General features: G+C 39.2%; 1 protein-coding gene across 1 annotated transcript in view; it reads right to left on the bottom strand.

Moving 5' to 3' along the window:
- Window positions 1-24,582, bottom strand: part of LOC139721344 (uncharacterized) — a 129,768-nt gene that overhangs the window by 87,633 nt on the left and 17,553 nt on the right. The window contains exon 2 of the mRNA XM_071632660.1: window positions 16,243-16,281. The gene's annotated coding sequence lies outside the window, so the exon portion shown is untranslated. The remainder of the gene's footprint in view (window positions 1-16,242; window positions 16,282-24,582) is intronic.

Below are 24,582 nucleotides of genomic sequence, written 5' to 3'. Positions count from 1 at the left end.
TCTGTTTTCCTACGATCAATGCATCACAAATTTTTTATTTGAGAAGTAAGAATATTAGATACATTCGTCAGATTGGAATAAAAGATTATTGCTTCAAGTTTACGTGATTGTATGTCTGTTTTCTGGGGGTAAAGTGAAATAGGTTCACTGAACTGCAAACCAGCAACAATTAAATCGTCGTCATGATGAAAAGATACTGCCCATGCTTTGACAAAATGAAAGGATATATTTACCTCCACCAAGGAGGCAAGGAGGTTATGTTTTTGTCGGCGTGAGTTTGTTTGTTTGTTTGTTTGTCTGTCAGCAAAATAAATCAAAAATTGGGTACTGATTTGGATGAAACTTCCAGGAAAAGTTGAAAACGACGCAAGGAACAGATTATTACATTACGGTAGTGATCCAGACCACCATCTGGATGGATGAATTTGTAGATTAAAGAAAAAAAAAAACTGAAGAGTTTTCTTGGCAAATGGGGCCAATAAACGATGGAGTTCAAGCTGCGTGCATTTGAGGTGTGCATATATGCACTGAATGTGCGCTCACTGCGCAGCATGCAGTACAGTAAAGCTGATGGGGTCTGAGACACAATCATTGGGAAATAGGGCAATTTCCAGCATGCGTGTATGGGTGGAAATGAGCTGCTTGATGGAGTTCTGAGCTTTCCGAGTGCATTTCTGGTTTTCATTGTTCACTTTGTTTAAGAAAGGGTTCAGGGGGAGTTGAATCTCTTGTAAAATATCACTGCCCCATCTCAAAACCCACAAAAAGTTGTAGATTACAATTCTCTGTAATGGAACGATACATGTCACTTGGGTTGATTGACTCAATGAATTATTTTTTTTTTTTACTTCGTCTTAACTGGGAGAGTAATCTTTTCTCTACCCACTCTCAAAATCTGGTGGCTCGAAACAAAACCAAAATTGAGATATCAGCACTTTATCTGACCAGAATTTTTTCAGACAGGCACTGTTTCACTGGGAAATAGACTATATTTTCACTGATACTTCTGCACAGCACTCCTGAATGATCCTAATCTTTGAATCCTCTTTTCTCCCTTTTCTATGAAACTGCACTTCGTAACTCTCTCATATTTCAATCTCTTTTAGGAAGGTCCAATTTTGACAAATTATACATCATCTTAAAGCTTACAGCTTATTCTTTTAAACTATGTAGAAAAGTGGAAATCTATTTGGCCTACTTTTTGCGGCTTTCAGGCTGGTTGGTCACAAATGGGTATCTTGATCTTGCAATTCACCCTACATCCACTGTATTCCCTCTTGTACTATCCCCTCCACACAAACGCCCCTGTTGCTGGAAGAAGACCCACTCATCGGGGAACCATCTTAGGGAGTGGACAATGCAGACCTGAAGGGTATGGTCAATATTTATTCACGTTACACGCCTGGCCCGGCCAGATCGGCTTACCAATTATTCTTGCTTGGCCTACCTCTGCCCTCTGGCCCAACAAAGAAGTGGTCCGCCCCCCTTTGACAGGTGAATTTGAATTTCGCAGGAAGTGACATTTTGGTGGTCGGAATACGAATCAGATTTCCTCATCCTACTGGGTTTCCCTCACTCTTTCTTTTTTTTTTTGTGGGGGGGGGGGGGTCCTTTTGCTCCCATCAAGCATGTGTACCCATACAGAAGCGAATGACTCCGCCGTGGTTGAGCGAGAGGCTGAGGGACGGAGAGTCGGGGAGATCGGCGGCGCGGTCTTCGTGGACCTGCAAATCATCACAAACTACGTGTGCGGAATACATTGGCCCACACAGACGTCAATGGCTTCCACTCGATCTCACTGATCTCTTCATCAAACTCCGCGTCCCTTTTTTTGGCTATTGTTGTTGTAGTAGTTTACATTAGGGATGGTGGTGGTGGTGGTGTGGGGGGGGGGGGGGGTGGGGAATGTGGAGCATGGGGAGCAATAGCTGAGATGCATGCATGTCTGAGCCATATTTATACAAGCTTGTGGAACATGACCAATGAAGGGAATCCACAAAAGTCAGCAAACTACTGCACACACACACACACACACACATCTACACGGCATGTACATATATGCTAGAACTTAACCCATTGAGGACTGACTGATTTTGCTACAACACGCATTTCTCATAGACACCTGCCCGAATATACTCGGGACTCATCCTCAATGGGTTAAAGGGATATCATCAAATAAGTCATCAGGAGGGAGGAGGGAGGGGGAGGGTCAGCAAGAAAGAAGGAAAAATGCAGGACGACGCCTTCAATGGAACAGCACACACTGCAAATTCTGATGGTTTCCCTCCTCCCTGTACACGATTATATCTGCACTTGGCAAGATCTGCTCCTCGGCTGACATATTGCATTTGACATTCCCAGCTAGTGATGTGCCTGACTTGAGTAACAGAAATGTGACAGCAGCAACCAAAGATATTCTTTATCTATCTACCTACACCTGTTCATTATCATCAGTCAAAAAATTATGACACCATTAAATGATACTTCAAATGAACAATGCATTTGCTAACCCGTTGAGGACGGACTGATTTTGCTACAACATGCATTTCCCATACACACGTGCCCGAGTATACTCGGTACTCGTCCTCAACGGGTTAAAAATCAAAAGAAACACATTAGAAACAATAATGTATTTGGATGTAAGAGAAAAAGCCAGAAATGGAATGCAGTAAAATGACTGAGAAAAAAAAACCAACAACAAATGATTTGAAGCATCTCTCTCTGCTCTAAATCCACCTTGTTTCATACCACCTGTGGTGTTTTGAAGATACGGATACAGTTGTACATCGCTTTCCCCATTACAGCTTTACTATGATCGCTTTGTATGTACTGATGCACACACACAACAGCAAGTAGTACAGCACATATGCCACCACCGTAACCCATTTGGAGGGTGATTCCAGCTACATGTACCTTTATTAAAACCCCCCTCTTGTGCATCCCCCTCTTGTGCATCCTCCTCTCTCCTGGACCATCCCTTCCTCCCCCCCCCCCCCCCCATCTCAACCTTTTTTTATCTTCAAACGAGGTAAAGAAAATGTAATTAAGTACCAGTCGGCCATGTCAAAGTCAAGATAATTGGCTCAAGCGTCATTCACTTCGCATCCCGCCGCTGACTTTTCGTTTGCAGGCATGCCGCGGACAGGTTAGAGTGTCTCGCGGCAACACTCGGGCGGCCCGGTGAAGCCCGAGATGGCAGATGATTCGCAGCTGGTTTCACCTTACCTTCACAAAATGACAAACAAAAAGAGCACCATCCGCCCATTTCCTTTTCCATCAGTCCCCATTCTGGTTGTCTGTACCAACAAAATGAATAAGGCTTATGACATCCCTCCACCCTTCCCACATACCAAAAGGTCAAAGGTCAGGTTTTGTTCAATACCTCTTTCTTAAAGGGAGAAGAAAAACAATGGCAGCATACTCACACTATTATAATTAATTACAGCAACATGTTTTAGATGGTGATCAATTTGTCCACTTGTTGCTTTTTATAGTTTTATGACCAGTTCCACCAGTGTTTTTAAAAGGGTAAATATCTGGTACATCGGCAATTATCAGATGACTGCACAGTACCCTTTGGAAATGATAGCCATATATGCAGGCAATCTTGTTCCACTAAGTGTATATTTCTTGAGATTTTTACAAATTGATCTGATGCAGCTTTTAAATTTCACATTGGTTCAAACTGAAATGAAATCACTTCTTGCTGATGAATAAATAAATTGGGTTTTCCACCATTTTAAGGCTCTTGAGTGCTCTGCAGATGTTGCACAAATTCACAAGGAGGATTTTCCCTCAAACTAAATGTTGTATTGGAATTATACTGGTAGGCACAAACAGTGGATCACAATAAATCAATAATAGTTGTAAGATGCTGCCCAGAAGACAATATCAGAAATTTTGCTGCCGTAGAAATATGAGTCATAATTTCTTAGTTCTCTCAGCCCCACTCACACAAAATGCCATTGTCATTTCATACTCAATCAGGTCACCAAATGCAATGAGCCAGTGAAAATGTGTCAAGAGTCATTGGCGTTAGCATGAATTCGTTGGTCGTATTTTACTACTCCTACACAAATAGCTTTATCTTTGAGATGATTTCCCCATTGAGTATGTCTGCATTGCTAATCCAATAAATGGAACTTGCATTCCATGAATACACCTATCTTACTTTGAATTTGCATTCTTTCCCACAACACTGGGAGAGAAAATTATGAACTTACACTTCAGAGCCGCAAGTGCAACAGCAACATGTTTCACTGATCACCACATCAACGAACCATTTGATGATTTGAATTTGGTACTACGAGTGTACGCTGAAAGGATATACAATACCTCGAGGGGTATTTGCGTTACACTCGTCTTAGCAAATGCCTCACTACCGTGTAGTAGAGGTCTGCTACGAATCTGCCCACATTCCCACAATCTGACCCGTTTTCCTTCTCCCCCTCGCAAAATTTCGATCACGTCCGCACGAACATATACGGTGAGCGAGGGGGCTGCTAAATTCTGCATGGTTGCCATGTAATGTGACTACTTAATGCATAAAACAGCAAATTGTTCACCCACATGAACGGAGTGGGGGTGAGGTGGGGTGGGGTGGAGGAGGGTTGGGAAGAGAGGAAATCATGCAGAGAAAAGTCTCCCAAAAGAGGATTCCGCTTCTCCTGCGTCACGATATTCGATACAGACTCCTCGGTGGAAAGAAGCCGATTTAGCCGAAGCACCGGTATCCAATTTTCCAGGTGTCTCGCGCAGTAGTTCAAGAGGCATCTGATAAGCCACACCTACAAGTGAATTAAGCACTGGCCTCCTTTGAGTGCAACTTGTTGAACGCAATTTAAATCTTCTGCAGGCGTGTACTGGCCAAAGGTCTAGCTGGAAAGATCCATTTTTTTCCCCCTCCTTTTTTTTTTTCAATCTTCCTCAGCAAGATTAAAGAGGAGAAACTGAAACCAAAGACAAGCATGCATTCTGTGACCCAGAATTTTTGGCTGAGAGCAATGAGTTCAGGAGTGTGCAGTGGTTGAGGTGAGATTCATGAGTCTCTCTTTCCAAAAGCCTGGATGTCTCAGCCTATTTTTCTCCCCATCTTCACTGTCAAGGGGGGTCAGCTTTGACCCTCTTGTGCTCCTAATCTTTCATTCCAGAAGCCATCCCACAAACACCTGTTTATTATAGTGGAAACATATAGTTCTCATGAGCCTGCACAACTGTTGATTTTTGCTCTAAAATGTACACAAATGAATGAGAAATACATGAAGTTAAAACAATATCAATTGGATAACTACAAAATGTGAAATATTAGCCAAAAAGCTTTGCTGAATGTACTACAATCTCATAGCTTACCCTGTTATGGTTTGTATATGTTTCGTCTGATATTCAATTTCATTGATTACAATTTATCGGGCCTTAGCAGTATCCATTGCAGGTGAGAGTGAATTGCATTCAGCTTTTTTTGTATGCAATTCAATATTACTGCTTTTTTCGATTCAATCATCCTATACTAGCAGCATTCTACACATTCACAGAGAGGGTGCTTTAGATATAAACGTCAGCTAGATTGACTTTTATTATTTCACACTTTTGATCTCACAATACTACAAAACAACTCAATATCTCTGCAAATCCTGTCAGCCAGACACATGTTTTGGTAGAGCTTTCTCATATATTGCAAACAAATTCCAAATGGTTGAGGATGAAGTTTTAGTAGTAGTAGTAATAGTAGTACTAGTACTAGTAGTAGCAATAGTAGTAGTAGTAGAGGTAGTAGTAGTAGTAGTTAGTAGTAGTAGTAATAGAAGAAGTAGTAGCAGTAGTAGTAGTAGTAGAGGTAGTAGTAGTAGTAGTAGTAGTAGTAGTAGTAGTAGTAGTAGTAGTAGCAGTAATAGAAGTAGTAATAGCAGTAGTAGTATGTGATGAAATAGTCATATTAAATGTGTCGCTATTATCATACTGACAGCAGTAGTAGTTGTTGTTGGTGTCATAGTAGAAGTAGTAGTAGTAGTAGCAGCAGCAGCAGCAGCAGTAGTAGTAGTTGTACAAGTTGTAGAAGTGATAGTAGTAGTGGACATAGAAGTAGTGGTAGAAGTAGTGGAGGCAGTAGTAGTACATGAAGAAGTACATGCAGTTGTAGTAAAAGTGTTACTATTACTAGCTTCCAAATATGGTGCCTCCCTCCAGCAAAAGCCAAGGTTTGAGGATGGAAAATGGTAAGGTAACCAATTCAAGAGAGCTCTAAGTGACGATTCAACTAGAGTGTCTTACTGAAAGAGACACACATGGTTTGCTCCTCTTTATAGAGAGTATCAAACCAGACTCCCAAATTTTGATGGCATTACAGAGGCAAGGTGGTTGAGTTCACATCCCAATCAATTTCCAATCGTTCTTCTTGATACCTGTCAGGAAAGTGTCACTCTGCTCAATCAATGACAGGAAGTAATGAATGCAGTAATATCTCATATAAACTAAAGAGCTGAACGTGTTAGAAAGAAAATAGTTGTTAACCCATTGAGGATGAGTCCTGAGTATACTCGGGCAGGTGTCTATGGGAAATGCGTCTTGCAGCAAAATCAGCCCATCCTCAACGGGTTAAATACAATACACAGACAACACGACTCAAGTCAAAAATTATTTGATTGTTTATCTTTCTACCTAGAGGAAAAAATGTGACAATAATCCAAAATTTGTGCTGAAGGTGTAATTTATGCAGTGTGTTGTCTTGTTGAGTATGCTTTTGTTGGAATCCAAATTTGGTGTCATTTCTACTAGATTCCTTTCAGGACTGTTTTGTTGTCTCGACGAAAATGACAAGCAATTCAAAAGGAAGATTTCTATATATATATATGCATTACTGCAAACAATTTGTTCAATGTACACTATGCAGGCCTGAATAGCACCTACAGTTGCATGTGTTTTACAAATCATGCATTGATACATGACAAGTGTATGTCTGAATATTGCTGGCACTTGTCTTTAAAAAAAATCACATCAATAAATCTTTGCCAAACATGCATGTTCATACGTTGAAATTAAAAGTGCTTATAGATTAATCGTCGGTTGAGAGTGATAAGGGCGTTAAGTTGCCACTAAACCCATAGTGTTCGAGACAACTTAGCTCCCTTCTCATTCTCAACAGACGAAGTGATGCATGTTCCAAACCACTTCAAATAGGAATCCTTCTAATGTGTGTGAATGCAGCATCTGATCATGAAATCTACTCCTGATGTAAAAGTATTACTAACCTGCACATGCTGTGCAACCACACACAACCTGTAGCACACCCTGCAGTTTTTCCTCTAATTGAGGTGAGATGCTCACCCCGTACTGACCAGATTCCACGGCAATGAATGGCCCCCGACAATTGAATCATGTGATCGTATTTAATCACCAAATAATCGAGTCAGCGGTTAAAAATTGCATTCGATCGCGGCCTTGAGGCCATTGGGCTATCTCATACATCATCAAATTTGACCTTGAAACGAAACTGTACGGCCTGCTTACCAGCGACGCAATGGTAGGCTGATCTTCCATCACGCCGCGTTTGTAGTATGGATGGAGTAAATTTATTATTGATCAGCACTAGTTTGTACTCTGAGTAGAACTGTACTTTCCATGTCATTGATGCATATTTTATTACACCGGTACTGAAGCGCTGCATTTGCAGTACGTGTATATGATGATTATTGATCAGTGTATCGTTTTTTGTTCGTTTTGTGTGTTTTTTTTTTTTTTAATTCATATATTCAAATTCCTGATACATTATATTACATTGAGAAAAGATGGTGCAATTTAAATTACTGGCTATCAAATATGCTCACTGTTATATCACACTAAAAAAAAACCTGAATGCTAATGATAATATCCCAATTCAGGCTTGATAACAATTCTAGTAATCATTCGTAAAATAACGCCTTTTCCCCACATCATGGGGCTCAAAAGCACTTAGATATTACTATCCCTAATACTGAAATGAAACTACTATAACAGTATTCTCACTCCACCCCTTTAACATAGCACACTTGCTACATCCACAACAACAGTATAAAGTTACCAATTGGTATACATGAAGTTACCTATCAGCATAACTACCTTTTGGTATAGCTACCTATTGGTATTCAAACATGCTGATAGAGAAGCAGTATAAATACACTGTCTTGGACAAGAACCTAAGTTCCAAGATGGGGCATGAACCTGTAACTTTTTCCTTAAAAGGACAGTCTGCATCCACAAGGCCTCAGCACATTGCACACTTGCACGGTTGTGGGCGTGATGTGGTTTCTAATGTGAGAGGTTCTAGATTCGACTCAAGTCCCATTTTGTGCATTCATCACCAGACACAGTGTTTTATGGTAATTCAGTTACATGTAGTTGGCTGTTCATAACCCTACATGTACATCCATGTTCTTGCAAAGCAGGAGATGAGGTTTAAAAAGTTTGGTCTTTCTTTCTATATAATGATGACACAGCATTCTCAGATGCACTGGGAATGTCCCCCCCCCCAAAAAAAAAAAGAAAAAAAAGAAAAAACTAGAAATGTCGCGAAGGCGACTGCTATGCCTCCGCCATAATGCATGATTCTCCTAATAGGTCTATAGTACATGTGGACAATGTATAATTACATTTTCACATTATTGGCAAAATATTGAAATTACATGTTTGTCACAAATGTGTTGAATGTGTTCACCTTCCTTTACCTAGGTTAAATTAGATGAATAGGAGAGCATGTATTTGGGGATTCAAGGACATTAACTTGACTTTGACCCATTCATAAGTGTATGAATACTGTAATTTTCAAGGTATGGAGAAAAAGTGTAATTTCTGTATTGAAAAGTACACTGTTACCATTTTCTTTTGGCCTTTGACCCTAAAATTCATAGGATAATCACTATCAGGCAGAACATGCATAAATATGTAGTAAGTTTCAAGATAACTTGAGCCACTTCTGAGATATGGAGGAAAAAGTTAGTTCAGCACTTTCCCTTGATCTTTGACCTTTTGACCTTTGAGGCAACCCCCCCCCCCCAAAAAAAAAAAAAAAAAAGAGAGAGAGAGAAAAAGAACATTTCCAGATAATCTAGGTTATACATGCATACACCAAGTGTTTAAAAAAAAATTGCTGGCATTACATAAATACATGTATGAGGGAAATAGTAAAAATTTGAAGTGTTGCACTTGACCTTTGACCCCTGACCCTATGAACCCTAGATTCTCTAGATAATAACTGCCAGTCAGTACATGTAAATATACTATGTTCCATGAAGATACCTTGAACAATTTCCAAGGTACGGAGAAAAAAGCGAAGTTTCAATAGTTTAACTTGACCTTTTGACCTTTGACCTTTGACCTCATGACCCAAAACTTTCACCAGAGAATCTTAATTGGGTAATACATGTATACACTAAGTTTCAAGAAAATATCTTCGGGCATTGCATAGATATGGATGAAATAGTGAAAATTTACATATTTGACCTTGACCTTTTGACCTTTGACCTTGACCATGTGCACCCAAAAGTTGATAGGCACAACTTCACCCCCTAATACACATACATGCCAAGTTTCATTAGGATACCTTAAAAGGTTTTGATAGTTACCCTGTCCACAAAATTTATTACGGACGGACGGAAGGACGGACAGACGGACGGACGGAAGGACGGACGGACGGACGGACGGACGGACAACCCGAAAACATAATGCCTCCGGCACCACTTCGTGGCGGACGCATAAAAAATCACTATCCAATGAAGAGATGCTGCAACATTTGACAAAGATTGGACCAAAGATGGCTAAAAAACATATCTACAATGACAACAGCAGAAACATGAAAATATAACATAGTAATATAACCAGAGACTCCAACCCCAAGCACCTTCTGATCTGGAGATTCTACCGACTGAAACCCCTAGCAAACAGGAGACTCCGAGTTGATGTGTGCGAAGTGCCAAGTTTCTAGGGCTCTAGATGCTCTCTCGTGCTATCTAAGGCTTATTTTTTCAACATACGATAGAAATAAGTACGAAATCCTTTCCAACGGGAGACAAAGAGCCAGGGTGGGAGAAATTAAATCTCAAGCGGGAGAACGGGAGATTTTGCAAAAATGGGTTTTCGGCGGGAGATCTCCCGTCAAAAACGGGAGAGTTGGAGTCTCTGTATAACACAGAAAGAGACAGGAAAAAAACAAACAAATGAAATATATGATGAAAAAAAAAAGTATTATTTGATAAGTCAATAATGCAGCACTTTATTGTGTTTCTATTCTGAGACAGGAGAAATCTCAAAATAACTTTGGGTATTCAAACTGTCAGGTCCTATCAATTTCAGTATTGATTCAAAACCTGGAGGAAAGCATAGGAAGCTTTGTTGAATTTGATTCTGTAAGACCTTCTCATACACATTCATAGCATTTTTGCAATATTTCTAGGTCCTCGAAAACATGTATTCCATACCAGAGCCTCGCCGATGGATGTGTGTCAAAGTTGAGATCATTCTAGGCCTACATGCTTTGAAAAACTTCAAACTATTGTACCTGGCTCAACACTATCTGCATGTGACATTAATATCATACTAAAACACTGATCAATTCAATGCTTATCTACGTCGATGTAGGGCAATTTGTCAATCAGTTTGGGCTTATTCTCTACTTTTGGTCTAAAAAAAAAAGGAATAAAAGTTGATGGATGGATCAAATTGGGCAGGATTAACTATCCTTAATGGCATTTATAGGATGACTTGCACATAGGATTAACTTGTGGCAAAAAAAATGTTTATGTCCCATTAAAAGAATTACAGCCCTGTCATCATTTTCTGTTTTGTTGGTTCTGTTCAGAAACAGCTTAATGTGCTACTGTATGCTGCATGCAAGATAGATGTAAATCATGCAAATCCATCAATAAATAATGCAAGTAGATAACTTCCGCTTTAAAATAGTAAGTGTCTGTTTGTGTATCAGGATGATTCCACCAAATCTCACTCTGGTATCTTTCTCTCTACAATGAAAGGACACCATCAACCTACCTCCGCTCTTGAACTCTATACTAGTATCAGCCCTAATTGATGGTTTGCAGTTGGCACTTGCCGGATACCCGCTCAAAGTAATCCCTGTATGGTAATCTGCATCCATTTTAAAGTCTTAGCGTTACATCTGTGAAGAATTGCAAGGGATTTTATAACCAGAACTGATGTGAACTCTGAAGTGAATTTGAACTGAACATTTATTGCAGAAAATACATTGTTTGAAGGAATGCAAAGCATTTTTTTTTTTGCACACTTTTGTGGATCTTGGCCCTGTTGCATAAATAAGCTGAGAAAAACTCGGGTCAGAGGCAGGTGCCTACCTGAGTTTCATGGTTAGTCAATTTCTCTGGGTAAAAAAACTAAGGTTACGGTATATCGGCTTTCTTTTATTCAAATAAACTTGGACGAGGATAAAATGTGGAAGTGCTAGCGATTTTCTAAGTTTTACGCTCCGCGCGCAGCTAGCGATCACCGCTACGCGCTGTCTGAATGTACAATGTACTGTATACATGACAGTATCACGCTGCATGCTGTTGCTGCCAAACAAACATGTAGTACGAGTAGCGGTATGTCTGCTAGCATAGCGAGCCTGCTACAAGCTTCCCGATAGCCAATCTGGTTCTAATAAGTTTTCGGAAATAAGTTATGAGTTATAGGGATTTATCTGTGATTCTGGTGCAATACGGCATTATGGAAGCTGAGATATCGACATGGATACGAAAGTGCAAACACCCTACACATCTAAAGGCACAGTAAGTACAAGTGTACCTGTATGTAGATCTAACTCAACTGTTACGGCTACATCTAACCCTAGGGCGCTCCTTCACACAGATATAGGCCTACTGTAACGTTAGCTTCGTTCGGGCTGGTCGCAGTTTGTACCGGTACCGAGGTACCTAACGGTTACATCTAGTCTATGTTACACAGCTACTTGCAGTAGGTCTACCTCTAATACTATTGAATCAACCTCTTTGGTGCTACCTTCATTCACGTATCTAGGGGCTAGGGCTCTAAAGTCAGGCCTTCTAGAATTTAGAACTAACGTTAGATTGTACTAGATCTAGATCTATAGTGTCTAGAGCTAATGAGTAGATTCTAACTAGGAAGTAAGAACCTGGATCTAGATCGATTAGGGCCTAGTACATTGATAAAGGTGATAGGGCCTACATACTACAGATAGAACTAATTAGAGAACTAGATCTAACTGTTAGGCCTAGATCTAGTACCGGTAGAGTCTACCAGCTGTTCTACTGCGTTTCCGACTCCTGCACCGAAATCTTCCCAGAAATGAATGAACAAACAGTGTGCAGCAGTTCTCCTAGTCCAATTCATAGCTGAATTGTTTCCAGAATGGCAGCCTTGGTAGCTCTAAGTGGGGCTAACCAGAGAAATTTAGATTTAACCTTTGGTTAGAGAGCTAAGGTTATAACCTGAGTTTCTTGAACATTAACCTGAGAAAAAAACTATGGTTAAGCTTTATGCAATAGAAAAAGTCTGGTTAAAAATTCTTAACCAGAGTTTCTGGATTTAACCATGAAAAAATCTCTGGTTAAGGCTTTATGCAACAGGGTCCTTGTTTGTAGAAGTTGCACGAGCTGTGTACTGACTGCCTGGACATCAAAACACTCAACTCTTCTTGAGGCTAACATTGCTGAACATTGCTCAACAAATGCTTGGCCAGTTCTCTTAGTGGGTGGTTACAAGAAACAGTATTCCCAGTGCATGGGATTACCAAGAAATCTATTTAGGGTAAAAGAGGAAGAAGCTGTAAACAGACAGAAAAACTAGCAGGACAACAGAAACAGACAGAGTGAGAGAGAGAGAAAAGAAGAAGAAGAAGAAGAAGAAGGAGGAGGAGGAGAGAGGGAGAAGTTTTGCACAACACTTGATATGCAGGCATAAATCAAAAGTGAATTCTACAAAAAATAGAATGAACAAGATAAAAAGACAGCCAACATTTTCAGTCTTGTTTTTCATGCTATCCTTGATGCCAAGGTACCACAAATAAAATCTGACAAGCTTATTTTCACATCCCACATATAACTAATAATAGACAGTCTATTATTAAAGACACAGCCAGTGAATATTCATGTAGCAGATTTCATTTCAAGAGTCTCTAATTTTGATGACACAACATTTGCTCCTGCGACAGTTGGTCCGGTCTTATCTTTTCCAAGGACTTAAAGTGAGGGTTAGGGTTGTGATAAGGTTTTAGGTTTAGTTCGATGTGAGGATTAGGATTAGGGTTAGGGTTATGCTTGTGGGTAGAATTTATGGTTGGCTTAGCATTGAGATATTTCATGGGAGCAATTGTCACAGGAGCACAATGTCACGGAACTCTAATTTTAACTCTAACTCTAATATCACAGAAAAAAACAAACAAACATGATTTCATTCTAGCAGTGCTTTCTGAATACAGTTGAACCTCTCGTATCCGGACAAGTCGGGACCGGGGCTCATCCGGATAAGGGATTTGGCCGGATACGGGAGACTCAATGCTTTATACATGTACATATACATACACATGTACTGATGTAGCCCATTGTAGTACCACATGTTAGTAATGTGTATACTGCAACCTTTTCATTGTTACATTTGGGGATGTTTGAGGATGTTAAAATGTCTGAAGGTAAGCAATTTGGAAGGAAATTTGATGTAATGTATGTTAATCATGTTGGAAGCAATATGTAATTCATGTGTGTTTGTGTAGGAGTTCTCAAGGAGTTGGGAATCCCCCTTTCCTCCTATAATTATTGAAAAAAATCACAGCGAGATTGCGTCCGTATAATAGAGAGATCCGGATAAAGGGAGGCAGGATAAGAGAGGTTCAACTGTAGTCCTATAATACAAACATACATTGTATATAATCAAACTACAGGGAAGAAATAATTTCATTCCTACTAGCAATGCTTTCTGAATAGTCCTATAATACAATCATATCTACAGCTAATTATATTTAAAACAAGAAGCATTGAAAATTTTAGTGATGAATGTAAAAAAAAAAATCAATACTATGAAAGTTCCTGAAGACACACAGGTACCAAACAGCAACAGCAGCTCTGTAAAGTTGTTTCACGAGGGTTTATTTATTCATCGTTTTTTTTTTGCGAATTTTGCAAAGCACTGTCGGGCCGCAAATCTAACAACATGCAAAAATATCGCCACCTGATCATGATCATAATAAATTTTTGGAGTAAACGGACAGGCATTGGTGCACTTACAATAGGCTCATTGTCAAATTGTGAATACAATATCTCTCAAAAATGTCTGTGATCTCCTCATTTGCAAAAATATCTGTACACAAAAATAATCAGCTTTTACAGCTCTTATTTTTCTGTAGGTCTGAAAACCAATGTCCATGGCTAAATCCCCACACTGCTAGAAGTTTTTCACTGTGCTGTTTCCTTTGTAACAAGTAGGGTTTATGTGTGTGTGTGTGTGTGTGTGTGTGTGTGTGTGTATGTGTGTGTGTGTGTGTGCATGTGTTTGTGTGTATGTCTTCGTTGTGTGTACTGACTTACATATTATTTGAATGGAATTGAATAAATGCTATCTTTAAAGAAAAAAAAAAGCGTGTGTGGGTGGGTGTGCGTACGTGTGTGACTGTGCGTATTTGTATAGCCACATCAGCAGAGTATTTTCATGTATGCATCTTTGGGGTTAAAAAAGCCGGCATAAGATGGATTGCACAGTTGCTCACATCTGTCAGGTCTGACCTGCTTGAGTGGTCCACAGACTTAGCGAAATTGAAACAGGCGATATAGAATTGCAGTGTTTCTCGCGATTCGCCAACCCCGTATGAGCAGAAGTAGAAGCGACACTCGGTGCAGAGTGACAGTCCAACCGCTCTGACTGAATTTCAGGGCTTTTTTGTTTTGTTTTATTTTTTTCCCCAAGATTACTCTGGTAAACAGCCGGAGGTAAAATTCAACTTGCTTTTTTTTTCTTGTGCTGTTATATTCTGTACTTGTGGACAAAAGCAAAAATTATGATCCAACAGTGTGACTTCATCTCTACACATAGTTTGAGAGGTTCAAGCTTTATATTTCTTTTTGTAGTTTGCATAATATGTAAGAAAGGGTACCCAGCATCTACCATATTTTACATCTACCATACTTTATGGAATACTCCAAATGAATAGTAAGAACTATGATATAAAGATTCTGCACCAAACAAACCACAGACTTGATGTATTCGGGATTTGATACATAAAAACAACTTTTTCTCTGATTTATACAATTCTTAGAAATGACTAAAATGACCTCCAAAACAGATCTCATAGCAAAAGCCCGAAGAAATTTGATCTACAAGATGTCATACAAAGATTGCATTTATAGGATATTGAAGGGCTTGCATGAGAGAAAAAAAAAAGAAGCTATGTATATCACAACAACTACAATGCCATAATGGACAAGTTCTAACCGCACACATCTATACCTTTGATCACAAAGAACAAAAAAAAAACAACAAAACTAATATTTGGAAAAGACACCAAATACAGCTCTTGCCTTACTGAATTTGCATCATGACTCATGAAAACACTTGACTGCAGGGTGACAAGAGTGTAAGTGAGTAGAGATGCATGCTTTCTACCCACTCACTCAAACTTTTTTTTTGTATCCCATGAAGATACACCACCTGCATCTTATAGGCTGTTTTCGCACGGACCAAGAGTTGCACTCTTTGAATCACGATTGTAATGACACATCACTAGAACCATGATTCCAATAACGCATTTTTGATCTTGTGTGTGCATGCAAACAGGAAATTGTGAAGGGTGATTTGAATCGTAATTCCAATCATAATTCAAATGATGGTCCGGATGCATTTTTCAATCATGATTCTCTAGAATTACGGAATGAAACAGTCATGTCTTTTGACTGATCTCCAAATCATGTTTATGGGGTGCAGCTTAGTATTATGGTGATCTTTCCACCACTTTTGCAGAAAAACATGCTCTTCAAATGTTCACACTGCACTCAAAGCATACACTAATTTTAATACCACTTGAGAGTGATTGTTTAGAATTCGGAAAGAAGCCACACCTCCTTTCCTTGCTCTGAAATTCAACATCTCAGAATCCACCAAGTTTTTCTCGGTCATGTGTATGGACAATAATTCTTATCACAACTGTAATCGTAACTGTAATTCAGCACTGCAATCACGTTTCTCGACCCGTATGAAAACGGGCCTTTATAGGAATTCTACAAAAATGGCACATAGTCTCACCTCTGGTAATACTGTCCGAGCAAGGGCGGGATCCAAGGCCTGAAAGACAGAAACAGAGAGAGAGAGAGGGAGATTATAAACCGGAGATGAAAAGAAAGAACAAAAAAAATGAGTGAAAGCACAAACATGATAATTCCACGGAAACTGACGTGGAATGGAATAGTGAGGAGGAAGGAATTCAGCAAACATGACAGTAATGAGAAAGGATCCACTCCATGGCTGGCGACCGAATGTCTGGGTGGCAATCACAACGCCACTCCAGCGGTATGCGGAGCTGAGAAAAGGTGGGCGCTCTCGGGCAACTTGTATGTCCTTTTCTTGGGGTTTGTTTCATTCAACATACATGTTCCATGACAAAAAAGAAAGAAAGACAGAAAAAAAAAGAGCTCTGGCTTTTTCCTCCATTTAACTACTTTCAGTGTCTTCTATTTACTCCTCGTCTTCCTCCTTTTTTTTCGCTCTCTCTCTCTCTCTCCGTGGAATGGTGTGCTTACTCAGTATGATTTTACATCTTTACGCAGTACATGCCGACCTTCATGTTACAGCATATTTCTTTTCTTCCGTTTTCTTCTGTCCAACGAAACTTTACACAACTAAGTTGGAAGGTCAGAGAACTTGAACAAATAAATCTAGACTGGAATGATTTGAAGCAATATTCTAATAGTTTCATTTGTTTTGTTGTTTTTTTGTTTATTGATTTGTTTTTTCTCTTTTGTTTTTGTTTTTCTTTGCTGTTGCTCTCTGTAAGATGGCATGTCATAATTTTGTGAGTCGGGTGCTATTCACAAATTAAACAACATGCAAAAATGTCAACTCAGATCCCGACATAAATGTGACATGCAAGTATACATTTCTCCGTTCATCTAATACTTGTACTCCACAATCATGAACTTGACCACTCACAAAGATGTTGGGAATGTCCAAATACGCAAAAAATGAGACTCCCCGAATATATGATGGCGTATACAGTGTTTTACCAGACAGCAGCCCCATCCGCGGAGCTGAAGTCGGTTCGCGGCAGTGATGCCAGGATGTTGAAACAAACAACCCTGTCGTCTTATCGCTTTCATGTTTTCTCTGGTCTCATCAATAATTCAATTGTCTCAAGGAACACATATTGAATGAAAAATGAGGATTGTTCTGGGGTTTTTCCATGTGTGCGATTCTAGATTTTTTTTTTAAATCCCCTGAATTTCAAATCCCCTGTTTAGTTAAGTGTGTTTTATCTGACTCAAAATACTGCTTATGTTGTATGGTATTTGAAATAAAGTGGGACAAATTACAGTAAATATATAATATATACATGTATATTCAATTCAATTCAAATTCCTCTTTCATTTCTTGACAAAAACAAATTCCCTTCACTTTCTTTTGTAACAGAATAATGTAAACAAGACAATGTGAAATGAACAGAGTACTCCACAGTAGTGAATCATTATAGAAATGATACATAATGAACAATCATGAGTGTGTGTATGTATGTATATATATATATATATATATGTATATATATATATATATATATATATATATATATATATATATATATATATATATACATACATACATAAATTCATTCATACAAATACATACCTGTACATTTACACACAAACATCACTGCAAAGCTCAGAGTCTGGACTATGTTAGTATACCAGAGTTGGAAAATTGACATTCACCATTAACATCACCAGACAGAAAAAAAAAAAAAACATAAAGAGACCAAAGGCCTATATACCAGTGCCACATTTTCAAAGTATTTATGGTAAATTATGCCATTTGTAAGCTGCAGATACGCATACCAGAATACAGCATGGACTGGAGCAACTGTATGTATGCAAGCAAGAAAGCCGCAGGTCTCCCCGGGGGCTCGTTCTTCCTCGTTAACTCGTCTGGGAGACAGGCATAAGCATGTTTCACTGCTGATCGCAGCATGATGTACACATGCAGTCACTATCATATATGCATGTGATATGGCAACATGAAAATGGCTTAAGGTACAGAGAGATATATAATGGTTTGCTGACATCACAAACAAGCCCTGTTCCACTCTTCTGCTCCTGGTACTGATGGCTGGTACTGTAAGAGTGGAAATTTTCAAGTGAGTAATTTTTCACGTTCGTCCAGGGAAGATGAATTTCAAGTGTTTTCTAGTTCTGCAGTAATCAAAACATTACCTAATGTTACATGTAACAAGCAAAAATATTCCTTCCATTTTACAGCTAGTTCCTGGTAGCACGAAATGCATAAAAATTCATATGGGTGTGAAAATTTCCACTTCTACAGTAAGCTAGTACATGCACCAACTGAGAAGTTGCAGAGATGGAAAAATGTGTACCTTCGATTTCTTAGTGCTTTTAAAGGGACTGTACAGTACTGTTTGAACATTCGTAAGTGTGATAATGAGAAACCTTTTATGAAATCTGAAAGAGCATGTAATTTTAAGAAGGATTCAACGTTCACTTGATGAAAATTGGTTTTCGAATGGCTGAGATATCCCAAAAAGTGATAATAATAAAAAGCGACAGGCCACGCCTTTTATTAGGATCTCTTTGTTTCTCCTTGTTTCTGGATATCTCAGCCATTTTGAAACTGATTTTCATCAAACAAACTTTTGATACCCCTTAGAATTGCATGCTCTTTGACATCTCATAGAGTGGATTTTGAATATCTCGCAAAACGTTAAAAGCTAAATCCTCACCTCAACCAGAACTGTACACACCCTTTAAGTTTTGAGTGTGTTTTATTTCAATTTACATGAAACCAATATGATCTCTTTTTGATACACTACCATCAAAACCCAGCAGTGAAAGTTGCATTTTTATTTAATTTATTTTTTGTGCATGATGTGGCAGTTGCCATAGTTATGGAATTAATTAGATTTCCTTCAGTAGATAGTGCATGCTGGTCTCTATCATGCACTTTTCATATTCAAATTTGAAAAACAGAAAAATCACAATATGCCCATAGATATAAATAATGCACATGGGTAGGTTACTGCTGAAGGGGCTAGGTGCAGGGTGATCTTATCGAACGGAAATTCCAAATCAGAGATTGAAGTAGATCAGTGAAAGTCCTCTTTGCAAACTCTATTTTCCTAGAATTCTAGAACTGTCACTGGCTAACCACGGTATTTGGAAGAAAGTTGTAAAAATGTCATCCCCTGTCATTCAGCTTGCAGATCTTTTTACTGATCAAATGATATACACAGCAGTGTGTCATTTATCATTCTTTACAAAGTGTTTGTATTAATACCATATATTTTTTACAAAGCATTTGTATACAAAACAGTTGTATTTGCAAGAAACACAACAACAACAAAAGGAAAAGGGAGATTAAAATATTTACCTTTCAGCTCTTCCAGCCAATAACCATAATTAAAAGTTTTCCCCTCCACTGCCGGTGAGATCAACACCAATCATCTTCTGAGCTTTTGGTCTAATTTCATCCTACCATTCCATTTCACTGTCCTTGACTGTTTACACACATTTGCAGCGGTCGGGGGAAGTGTTTTTCTGGGAAATCGCATCCCTATCACGACTCAGGGGAAGCATCCAACTGTGCACTTGCTCCAATTAAGTCCTTAATAGGTCCAGATTACTCTGAATTATCCCCAAGGCTGCTATAAGTTTGCCTCCAGTCTCTGTTTGTCCTGCCTTTAACTTCACCCACCGTGCTTTTGTGTTCTTTCTAATTCCCTGCATTCTTTACCCACGAATGCACAAACACTTTTTGATTGCTCTCAACCTAATTATCACTGTTCACCATCTCCGGTTTGTCTCTTTAAAGTGCACCTCCATACCTTAATCACATTGACTTAAATATGCAGAGCAAAACCAGACAAACAGAATAATAAAAATGTCACAAAACTTGGACAAGAAATTAGAATGTTATGGAATTTGGAGCTTCACATGTTTTCACCAAATATACACAGACAAACACATGCTACACACAAAAGAATTGATGAGGTGATGATGTCATCACTTCACAACTCTCCTATTGGCTCATTTCATTAACATCACAGGAAAAAGCATTAATTAAAGCAATGGATCATTGTATAGTTGGAAACACTGTGGTGGACTTCTTGCTACAGACTATTACATGATGAAAAAATGGGACATTTTCCCATGATTTACTTGTTATGTGAAACGTTTTAATGCATGCTAATTTTTGAACTACCGACATATTTTAGGTCATCATATACATTTTTGTGTGTATGGACAAAATACAGTACAGAAAGTGTTAAAACATTCATTTTCTCTGACTTAAAACTGGTCAAACATGGCATGAAATGAGTGAAAGTTTCACACTGCGCAATATTTGACATTTACAGTGCTTGCCTTTTGCCATAATGTAGGAAACGTGTCTGCAAAGTAAAAAAAAAAGATGAAAATGAAAATAACCTTTTCTGCATGGTGCCATGATACATCATAGTATCTTTTTAATCCTAACTATCTCTTTTTTTTCCCCTCTCTCCTCTCTCCTGTCTCACCATCCAACAGTAGGCCGACAGAAGGCCGCTGCTGTCTCCCATAACTTGTGTTTGCGCTGCCATTATGTAGGGCCACCATGGCTGGGAATTAACGCAACGCATTCTTGGAATTAGGCCTCATTTGAGCATGCCTACATCCCCCTCCCCCCCCCTCCCCATCACACACACACACACACACACACACACACACACATTTAAAGACAGGTGGATTCTTTCCATTTGGCATGTGTCATGGGTGCCTGTTTCCCTCAACAACTGTTTAGTCTGCCCTCCACAGAAAGAAGCATCATTAATTACATTCTGCCTAACCCTTAGCCTCCAATGCCTAGTCACCGCGGAAACACCACAGATACAAAAGGGCAACCTTAACAATCGTAATGACATTGACTACATCGCACAATGTACATCTATCTCTTCCTTAGCATGCATGGGGGGAGAAGAGACGGAGAGAAGATTCCAGGCTTTATTCTGGTGTTGACCTTTTCTGCTGGTGGAGGAGATCTGAGTGATTAGCTGTCTCCCAAGCTTTAATTCACCTCCAATGTAAACTCAGCTGAAGATCCCCCCAAAGCTAGTAATAATAACACTGCTGTATCGACACGCATGCCACTGTCTAAAGGGCAAAAATTGATACATAGGGCCTGTCCACTGAACTTTATGAAACATCGGAAACCAGCTATGAAACAGAATAGATTATGCACACAAACATGTACAACAACAGTTTAGTCGAGCATGTAGAACCGGGTTTATCCAAAATCAATTCTTCAATTTTCTAAAGAGTATATCACTCTGAAAAAAATACAGAAATCATGCACAAAATTGTTGCATTATACATGAGAATCTCGTGTTGTGTATTATTGACAGAAGGAGTGAAAAATAATATACTGTATAAACCATATATTTCATAGCGAGTCTAACTTTTTTTTTTGTGAATGAGGACTCCCCAACAATTTAGTGAGTAGTTAAATATGTAACCATGAAGTACAGGAATAAACAGAGAAATGTGCATATACGCATCACATTCATGTCAAGATCAGAGTGAATATTTTTGCATGTTGTACAATTTGCGAATAGCACTCGACTTGCAAAATTTGCCAAAATAAAAACCCTACAAAAATTGCTTGATACAATAATCCACACTAGATTGCCGTTGAAATGTAAAAGAAGGGCAACGGACAAGTTTTGCTCCTGGGAAGTTAGTCACGATGTGGAATGATCACTGTACGTTGACTCACATCATGATCTGCTCAAAAATGTACATATTCATCTATACTGTATGCTATATATTTAGCGAGTCGACCTTTTTTCGAATCGGGACTTCCCGGCAATTTCGCGAGTGGTTAAATTTGCGATTGTGGGGTACGGTACTGAATGGGGAAATGTATACGTGTGCATCACATTCATGTCGGGATCAGAGCGAATATTTTTGCATGCTTTTTAATTTACGAAGAGCACCCAACGCGGGAAATTCGCGAAAATAAAAACCTCACATGACATTCGGAGTAAACAGTATTATTTCAAAATGAGTGAAACAGACACAAACGAGTCATTTATGTTTTTTAAGGCGTATGCAGAATTTTAACTTGGTGACAGCCAGGCTTTCCTGCTGTTTCACCCTATACATTGGTTATAAAAAAAAAAAGTACAGGAAGAGCTCATTGCTGTCAAAGTATTAACCCACTAATCAATCACCAAGTTTTAAAGTGCATGATTTATAAGGCAACACACTTTTTTGGCATTCCACTGAGGAATATCCCACACCACTCTGCCATCCATTTAAAACATTCCTCTAATTAATCTTAATCAACCAATCAATCATTCATCCAAAAACGCCAATACATCCGCACGGCAGAAAGTCATTCATTCATCAACTTTGCTAATTATGTCATCCGGCATTCAAACAAAACGAACTGGAACTTCCTTCTGCAAATCAAGACGCCCGGGTAGTGTAATTAACGTGAATGCCACAAAAGCGCACATGGATAAAAATATCCCAAATTCAAATGCCACGTAATGCACCCACAAAGTGAATGAAGCAGAGATTGGTAGATTGGGATTTGATGCCCCTTAGGAGTAGGCCGAAGGATCAACTGGAGATTTGTGTGTTGCTATTTCAAGCCAGTGGGCAATTTTGAGAGATATACCGTCTTTCTCTCACAAAAATTGCACACCCCTCAACGACCAAGAGAGAGAGGAAATCCGATTTCTTGTCTCGCAAAGCAGTGAAAAACCACAGTCTGGAGTCAGTCGGGCACTCTACATCATACCTCATTAAAACCAATAAAACTTGAACATATACTGCAATGTCCTTTTGCATCTTTGACTTGCCCCATGATGTGTCAACTAATCTTTCTGATTACATTTTGGTGTTCTAACTTTTAACAGGTTGTACTAAATTTATGTACTCTTTTGTACTTTTTTGGGGGGCATAAATGGTGAAATCTAGCAGTTGCAAAATCTCACCCTTCTCATATCATCCTATAAATCTAGCTCGACAAAACCCTGTCATAATACAACCAAGTACCCAGTTTATGAACCAAATGATATACTTGATTAATCTTGTAAACATACAAATTATTGAAAATATGTACCTCTTTGCACGCTGTTCTTTCTTAAAGGGGAAGTCCGGACGATTATCAGCCGTTTCGTGTGTAAAGAACAATATTTCATGAACCTATTACCCTTTTCCCGACGAGAAAAGACCATCAGATACATTTACTATGATTTTTTTTTTTTAAATAAGGTAATTCTTCATGTTCGAATCCGTCGCGAGCTGCCCTTCGTACTATCTGTCCCAGGATGCATTGCGCGTGACGTATCGGGCGCAGTTTCCTCAGCTGAGAGCACCGCGAGCGAAGCCCAGCTACGCATCGATCTCCCATTGCACTGCTGACTGCGGGCGGTATCTGCATGTGTGCCTTGTCGGCGCTACTGCAGGAGACCGTACACCGATTTAGGAGTGTTGTTGCCAAACGCTGTATTCCTTTATTCAAATAATCTTCGTTATATATCTATATAAAATCTTCAAAGATTAATGTAAAATAGTTGCAATGCTATAACATTTTCGTTTAAATTGAAATATGTATGTATTATAATACTGCCGTACTTATTAGTGTCCACCCCATCACTTACAATGCATTAGCTGTTGTCGGGCTGTGCAGGCATACATTTACGTCTGCTGCTGCCAAGTGCTATCACAATCCGCGATCGTTTTTTCGACTTCTGAGTGTGAACAATCTGAAATCAGTCTGTCAATGTCAGAATTATTGCCTCTTTTGTTGTCCGAGACTGTTGAAAAGTGTGTCTGACGGTGATAAAATACGACAGTATACATGTAACTTGAACCAAGGAAGAAACGCCAGCGCCAGCTTGGTACCGCTGCCGCGCCGCGCCGGTAACTACGACCAGCAGCCCAATACACACAGCGTAATCGGGCTGCGTGTTGTAGCATTCAGGATCATGTAAAGGTAGTATCGTGGATAGATATCAATTTAAAATCGAAATATTTCTTCAATTTGAAGACTTACTAGTAAAGTTGAAGTATTGACAACACCCTAACACTTGACACATCGGCATTTTTTTAATGAAGCAATAGATCATGCCGCGTGCATCCGCTGTGTGGTCAGAGACTGTTGAGCGGTACGCTACTACCGCTTGCTTGGCCCGTATCACCGTTGCTCAAGCAGGGCTCCCCCGAGCCAGCTGACGCTCCAAGCAAAAAGCAATGTGAGGATGAAACGTCACGCTGATCTTTCTCGCCGGCGTACAGAAATCGAACGGTTACGATTCAAAATTAGTGATGCTAAAAAATCGATTGTGGCGAGTTGGGAGGGTCTTTTTCAATGAAACTT

Source organism: Diadema antillarum, unplaced genomic scaffold (assembly GCF_040938485.1).
Source record: "Diadema antillarum isolate AM-2024a unplaced genomic scaffold, OU_Dant_1.0 scf00000141, whole genome shotgun sequence".
Classification (NCBI taxonomy): domain Eukaryota; kingdom Metazoa; phylum Echinodermata; class Echinoidea; order Diadematoida; family Diadematidae; genus Diadema; species Diadema antillarum.
Note: the sequence above shows the minus strand (reverse complement) of the source record. Positions and strands in the feature narration are given on the sequence as shown.